Raw genomic sequence first — 7,698 nt, 5'->3', positions numbered from 1 at the left:
CCCCCCCCCCCCCCCCCCCCCCCCCAAGACAGGAGCTGCCTGGTACCCCCAGGCTGGGCTGCATGGGGTGGCACCTTGCTTGGAGGTTGTCTTCTCCCTCCCTCCTGTGGCAGCCACTGAAGCAGTCAGCAGTGGGGGAGGGGAGAAGAATGCCAGAATCTGAAAAGCCCCCAGCCACCACAGGGGCTTTCTCTTCTTTCCATTCTCCCCCACCTCCCCCCATGCTGTGTAGACCCTGGTTAGGGGGACTGGGGGTCTGTTCCTCTGCCTCCTGTCCCTATGGGTTGATGGACATAGGCAGGAAGCAGGCCAAGGGACAGAGGGGCAAGGCAGAACCTGCTCCACTGGAGCAGACAGCACATCCCAGGACTGCAAAGCACCCTGGGGTGCTGGGGGACTCTGATTTTCAACTTGAACCAGGAAAGGATCCAGGACAAGTTCCATAAATCAGTTCAGTCTGATACTACATCCAACCAGTTTATCTTAAACTAGTTTTGGTCACTTTGAAAGCAGCTTATGTGCGCTGAACTTGTGTTCTGTTACAGGTTTAAACCAGTTTCTGATCACTTAAACTAATTTGTGTAACTTCTGTCCCTAGCCATGATGTTTGACCCATTTTCAGGAGGGGCAAGAGGACATGCATTACAGTTTGGATTGTAAAACTGAAGATGCCCAGTAGGCTTTATGGGAAGAAATTGTAAGACTTTTATTGTGGGTATTCAAAGCTGCGTGACTTGATATAGTAATTATCTCTGTGAAGGTTGCTTGCTTCATGATCAGTGCTGCAGTTTTGGATGTGTTTACACATCTGTGTGGTGCTCTGCTAGGGAGGTAACCAGGGGTGATTTAGAAGGTTATCATGCAGGGCAAATAAGGCTAATGTCTGACTTGGTCTGGAGAACAGCAACTGGGTGAGGATGCTGCTGAGAGTGTATAGGCTGCCTAAGTTGTTTGTATCTATACTTTCTAATGTCTGCTTCATGTTTGGGTTTTAAAGTGTAATATTAAACGTCCACATCCTGTCACTTTATGCGTGTGAGACATATAAGTGACTTAGTTACTTAACTCCAGCCTAAAGGCTTTTGGTGCAAACAGCATATCATTTCAAGGCATGCAGCCCCATGAGAGATTCCAAAAAATGTTAGGAACCCCGTCTCATTCTGAACTCTTCGCTGCACTTTTTTTTTGGTGTTGCTTTATTTTAAGACCATTGATCCCATTGGCCCTTGGCAGGTTGGGAGGCATAGCTCAACAGAAATAGCGCCAACTTTCAGATATCTACCAAGGCACACTTCAGTTAGCAATAACAGCAGAGTAACAAGTGCATTGCCAGTAAGAGTAAAAGGAATTTTAACTCCTTACAGCCCATAGTGAGAGAAATTCACGGCCATCCAGAGGATAAAACTTCACTTCTTGGAAACCCATGCATTCCACACTTACCTTCATAACATCTTATATTAATACAAAGTGTGGAGGATCCCCAGACTGACTTTGCAGAAATAGACCACAGCCATGACTTCTGAGTAAGTTTTGCCTTTGATTTCTCCTAGGCTATCTAGATTGTTAAGAGCTGTGCTAGTGAACCTCAGAACTTTCTACAATGGTGTAACTCTATATTGAGAATAGAGTAATTACAGATGGTAATTTAGTGTGCATGGTGAAATAGGTATGCTTGTATTAGACCCAAGTAGAATTGGGGCTGAGCAAGCACAAACCAATAGCATTTAAACATCCCAGCACTTAAACCAGAGGGTGAGAAATTTGGTAATAGCTTCCAAAGTTTAAGAGTTGTAGACAAGAACAATTTAAGCCTGGTACACATGTGATCATATTGTTCTACTAGTTTCTAGGCAAATGCAAGTTCTCCCAGGTATTAGAGACCCTAGTGCAGTGAATCCTAACCCTTTGATAGACTCAGGCACCATTTGGAAAATGTCAGTTCTTGGTGTTTTTTGGCTACAGAAAAATGATAGAGCGATTTCTTCTATTACATGGAACACAGTAGGTCAGAATGATTTGACACTGTGGATTCCTCCTTGAAATCTCTGGGTTGACTCTTATGAATTGTGTTTCTGCTAATAAGGTGTGTGGTACTTTGTGGCAGGCACCCCAGATTGCTGTGGCATGTTGGTTGAGAATTGCTGCTCTAGTAACTGATTGTCACATTATTCACAATCGGTTTGTATAGCATCCATTAGAGTTTAATTTGTTTAATATTTTGTCGGCTATAAATTTTTGATTTGGTTTCTCATCTTTTGCTAGCTGGGATTCTCAAGGTGTAGCAGCATATGGAAGTCAAAGATTTTGTCATGTTTTGGAACCTTCTAGTGTAGCTTCAGGATTGTGAAGGACAAACCAGATAAACTTTTCTTTGTCTTGCAACTGCTTTCCTGTTTTCATGAAACTTGATTTCCACTCATTTCCTGCAACATCTATTAAAGCAGTGTTGAGAACAAAACTCTTAGGAAGACTTCCCTAGCCTTTCACATGCCACAGATGCAGACTGGCTATTTTCTTTCCCCCATTCCCTCAGAGTTTTTTTTTTAAGCCTGTATAGAATTAAATGCCAATTCCCAATGTGACTGTGGCAGCTGGTTGGTATACAGAGTCCTTACATGTTGCTTAAACTTGTATCAGGAAATGATTTGCTGGAAGATCAAAGCACTGGTAACGTAAAAGGAATTTTACCAAGCCACAGGTTTGGTCTGAATGTAAATATTGCCTGATATTTATGACGACTGTCAGTGTTCTTGACACGAGTGATTTCTGGCTTTCACTCAGATTAGTATAGCTGACATGACTAATTTCATGCAAGCTTTGATATTTCAAATGCAGCAGTCTGAATGGACTAAGACTAGGAGGATAGTATCATTTAATTTCATCCCCTGAGAGTTCAGACTCCAGCTAAGCTTTTTTTTTTTTTTTTTTAATGTTGGCCATGCTGTCTTTTTATGTCACTTAAGGACTTGAGGAGGGACTTACACTCCTTCAGGAACTTGGGGGAGCCTTGTTAGTGTGCATAATTTAGCTCATCATTAGTTGCAAGTTTTTGTGATTTTTTTTTTTTTTTTTTTTTTTCTAACTTTATGCGGGGAGGGCATGGGGTGGGGAAAATGTCTTTTGATAAGTGGGGACACCAGGGGCAAACTTGTATACACACATACTGGTGAGTACTTATTCCATGAAGTAGATGACTAACGAGATTCTTGCTTTTGCAGAGAGCCAGTGCAGCTCCCTTGCACAGTCAATGGAGCTAGAACCAGTTTCTAAAACAGTGATTCTCAGCTAGTGTGCTGTTGTACCATGGGGTGTTGTGAGGTCCTTTTTAAGGGTGCTACAGTGTGCTGCACAATATTAGCACTGTCAGCTATGCAAACAACTTTCCAAAGAAAACCAAAAGATTTTCAAATGGGAATCAAGTGTGTCAAAAACATTTTGACCTATGGTATCTTGGAGCTCTTTGTCACCAGAAGAATTGTTCTATTTTTCTGTAGTGGCACTTTGTGAGAGGTGCCTTGAGTCTGGAAAGACTGAGAACCATTGCTCTAAGGTTCCTTTCAGGGTGGATAAAAATAGATGATTAAAAATTTAATAAATAAAAACTGGATTTTGTCATTTTTAAATCGGATTTTTAAAATTTTTCTTATCTAAATTAATTGTCCTTGTATTTATAAATAAACCAGCTTAAATGAAATTTAATACAGCATAAGCTAAGGTATAAATTTAGTATACTCTATTAAAATAACTTACCATATTTTATTTAAATTAAATAGCCTCTACCAAAAACTCTGGAGTTAAAGGCTGATTTTCTTCTAGACAAGAAGTGGGGGGGGGGGGGAAGGTCTAACCATTTGAGGGCGAACTTTAAAAAAGATGGCATAATATTTCATGTATTAGGGACTTCACCCTGCAAGGCATGCAAGGTCTATACTGGTGAATGCAAAGGATTAGCAAAGTCATAACCTGGATTCTGATTGTAGGACAGACCATTATGTGTACTCTGTGATCAGGATTATCCACTGAGCCCACTCAAACTCCTGTTTTATTCTCTCTATCTGAGCTCTGGTTAGCTCAGCTCTCAAATTAGGAATACTTGATTCTGCACCCATAATGAGGGCTTCGTCTCTAGTTATTTCAGATCACCCCAGGGAAAATTTTTCAAAACGGCTTACATAAAAAATTGTCTCTTTAAAGAATTGGGCATGTAGGAACGTAAGTTCAAATGACTTGTCTGTTCATTTTGATTTTTGTTTCCCCCCGGGTAATCTGAAAGAATTGGTTTAATTCACTAACCACAGTTCATGCACTTAACATTATAACAATTAATACTATTGTTTAATAAATTAGTTAACTGTAAAAGTGCACCCTGTTTTGATTTTACCCTTTTAAAAAGGTTTCTGTATCCAAAATATCAAATTTATTAAGCAAAACTTTAAGTGGTTTTGTGCATTTAATTAAATTCAAGTTGTCGTCTTTAATGCAGCTTGATACAAATCTGAGCAAAAAATTTAAACCTCCAGTGAATAAGAAATATATATTTCACCATTTTATAGCATACTGAATATAGGATTTCTAACAATTCACATATGTTTAAGCTATGTATAATTTTTTTAGAATGGAATTCCAGTATGTCGGAGCAGATTGATTAATCGAGTGTGCTGGAGCTCCAGCACATCCAGAATGCTTATTGAATGAGCTTTAGTTCAAATGCCCCTGCCACAATTTTTAAGCATGGAAACACTGATTACATGAGAAGTGGCAGTGTTTTAGGGTGCAGACAGTATTGACAATTTTCACCTAGTCTGGCCACAGAAAGCAGTTTATAGCTGTGACCAAACACAAGTGGACAGCTTCAAAAAGGGCTGATTTTGGGGGAAAAAAATCCGACCCCCTCATTGCATGAAGCATGGGATAAAGATGTTTCAAAATGTAATATCTTTTGTAACTTGCGTCTGCAGAGCTCCCAGCCTGTCACTGTCTTCAGAATGGGAGGGGGAAAGGGAGTGGAGGAGATTCAGCCTGGGGTTTTTTGTTTTTTTGCCCCTTCTGGAAGGTTGGGCATGCATATTAGTGTGCCCCCCCCCCCCTTTTGGCTTGCTTGATTTTCAATTGACTTGTTTTTAAATGTTCTCCTTCCCTGCTCCCTTTTGTGTGCGTGTACCTTTTTGTGCGACTGCAGGGATAGCTGTTCCTTCAAAATGTGTAGGACCTGCTCCAGCCAGTGTAGGAACATGTTGGTTAATGAATGTGAAACAAGTGTAAGGCACAAGTGAACCTGGTCTTCAGCTAACGTTTACCAGCTGGTGTACTTCTTAACAAGAAAGTAGCTGAGGCCTGGGCTTCTGCTATCAAGACCCCATGTAGGAACAGGAGACTTTTGAGTGAGACAGACGGGAGATGGCAGATACCTGAAGATGTCACAGCAGACTAAGGTAGAAGAGCCTCAGTGTAGAGTCTCCCAGTGCCTGACTATGTTTGTGCCAAAAGCTTGCAGAGAACTTTTTTTTCCAACAATTTAATTGGTCTAATAAAAGAGGTCACATCTGCCTAAAACCTTGTCTGCCAGTGTAGAATCTGATTTCTCTAGAAATCCTCTAACAGTGTACAAAAATATTCTGGCTCTCTGCAGCATCAGGAAGATGCATATTGATGTAATGGCCAAATTTCTAATACTCTACACCAAAATTGCTTGGGGATACTTGTCATGTGTTACCTGGGGGTTAAATGTACTACTGCACATGCATTATTGCAAAAGGTAGTAAATGCAGGAAATGGAAGGTGCTTTTAATTCCTACCACAAGATAAACTAGAAAGATTAACCCCAGGCAAGGGTGTAACATTAACTTTGCCTAGTTTTGCTTCAGATTAAGAACTAAGGGTGCCTGTACATAAGTGCAGAGGTTGCTCTGATGCACTGTAATTGTAGCACATTGGAGCAGACTAGATTGAATCTGCTGGAGCATGGTAATTGTTGAGGCCCAGCAGCCTCCCACATCTCTCTTCAGCATCCAAATGCTTCAAAATGGTCCATAGGCACTTGAGCTAAAGGTTGTCGAACGAGCTTTAATTCAAGTGCCCCCACCACCAGTTTTGAAGCAAGGGAACTCTAATTAAAGTGCTGCATCATCTCATGAGTCAGAGTGGCTCTCGGAGCCACTCTAATTTTTAAAGCAATGCTGGGCACTCCCCCCCGCCGCATGTCAAAGTGCCCCAAAATGCCTTCTCTTCCGTGTGTGTGTGTGTGTGTGTGTGACTTTAAATTGTGTGTGTGTACATTGGTTAACCTGAGGCAGAAATTCTGATTTGCTTTTTTTTTTTTTTCTTTGACTCCTCTATACTGCTTAAGCTTCTTCAGGGAGTTTAGCTGACTGAGGAGTGCAGATATAGATGGTGCCTGCTCACTTCAGCTGATGTCTGAATTTATTACCGCAGAGTTTTAATTCTAGGGATTCTTCTTAATTCACCTCCTAGTTTTTTCACCCAGTGACTCCAGCCAAGTTTTGAAGCCTGGCAAATCTGTGGGACCCCACAAGCTCTAACTGCAAGACAACCCAGGTTACATCAGGCAGTGAGATCTGTGGCCTTTATTAATAAAAAGGCAAGAGATTTCCTAGCTTGCTGTAAACTACATAACATCACCATTAGGTGGTGAGTTAGTTGTCTAATATTTGAGAGTAAATTCAGATTAAGCTGACATGGGGGAAGGGGAAGACATGGAGATGACTTCTTTCTGCTTTTAAGAAATGGATGGAAAAATGAAGGGAGGCTTACAGTGATGCTTGCTAATCAGTACTAAAAGGAATAGTCCTGCAACTATTAGTGATGCAAAATAGGGCCATATGCATTACAATAGGGGGAATTAACAGAAAATGCAGAGGAATCTAAGTGGGGAAAGAAATAAACCTGGTGCACTTAAAAAGAGAGAGGGACTGGTTTTATTGTTCCCTGAAGGAGCAGCAAGTAGGACAACGGGGGGTAGGGGGCTTGGAAGGAATGAGGGGGTTTCCAGCTATGTCTGACTCACTACTTTTTTTTTTCTTTTTTCCCCGCCCTTCTTCAGATCTCATTCTTTTCAGAGTGAAACGCTTGACAGCCTCTTCCTTCTTCCTTCATGAGGTTCCTGTGTAACCCAACTTTGTTGTGGCTGCCAATATGCTAGAGATCAGCTTGAGTCTGTAGACGGTATGCTTTCTAATTCTTGTTTTCAGAAGGATGGGCATGGGCCACCTGGACATCAGAGTAGTTTCATAGTTGGTAGGGTCGGAAGGGACCTGAACAGATCATCAAATCTGACCCCCTACCATGGCAGGAAAGAGTACTGGGGTCAAACAACCCCGGCAAGATGTTCATCTAGCCGCCTCTTAAAGATCCCCCAGGGTAGGAGCCAGCACCACTTCTCTTGGAAGTTGGTTCCAGATCCTAGCCACACTGACCATGAAGTAGCCCCTCCTGATGTCCAGCCTGAATCTACCCTCTGCTAGCTTGTGACCATTCTTTCTAGTCACTCCTGGTAGCGCTCATGGGAACAGGGACACCCAATGCCTGCTGGTCCCCTCTGACTAGTTTGTAAATGGCCACTAGATTCCCCCATAGCCTTCTGCTGTGGAGGCTGAACAGGTTCAGGTCCCATAGCCTCCTCACAGGGCCTGCCCAGCTGCCCCCTGATCATGTGAGTGGCCCTCCTCTGGACCCTCTCCA

At 42.0% G+C, this 7,698-nt stretch overlaps 1 protein-coding gene across 3 annotated transcripts in view; it reads left to right on the top strand.

Moving 5' to 3' along the window:
* KANK1 (KN motif and ankyrin repeat domains 1) overlaps positions 1-7,698 on the top strand; it is a 218,280-nt gene that overhangs the window by 36,653 nt on the left and 173,929 nt on the right. For 2 of the 3 annotated variants that reach the window (XM_019517657.1, XM_019517652.1), the window contains exon 1: positions 7,061-7,182. The exons of the other annotated variant lie outside the window; for it this stretch is intronic. The gene's annotated coding sequence lies outside the window, so the exon portion shown is untranslated. Of the gene's footprint in view, positions 1-7,060; positions 7,183-7,698 lie in introns of those variants that run through there. 3 annotated transcript variants of the gene reach the window in all.

This window comes from Gavialis gangeticus, unplaced genomic scaffold (assembly GCF_001723915.1).
Source record: "Gavialis gangeticus isolate Ggan-Ray unplaced genomic scaffold, GavGan_comp1, whole genome shotgun sequence".
Classification (NCBI taxonomy): domain Eukaryota; kingdom Metazoa; phylum Chordata; order Crocodylia; family Gavialidae; genus Gavialis; species Gavialis gangeticus.
Note: the sequence above shows the minus strand (reverse complement) of the source record. Positions and strands in the feature narration are given on the sequence as shown.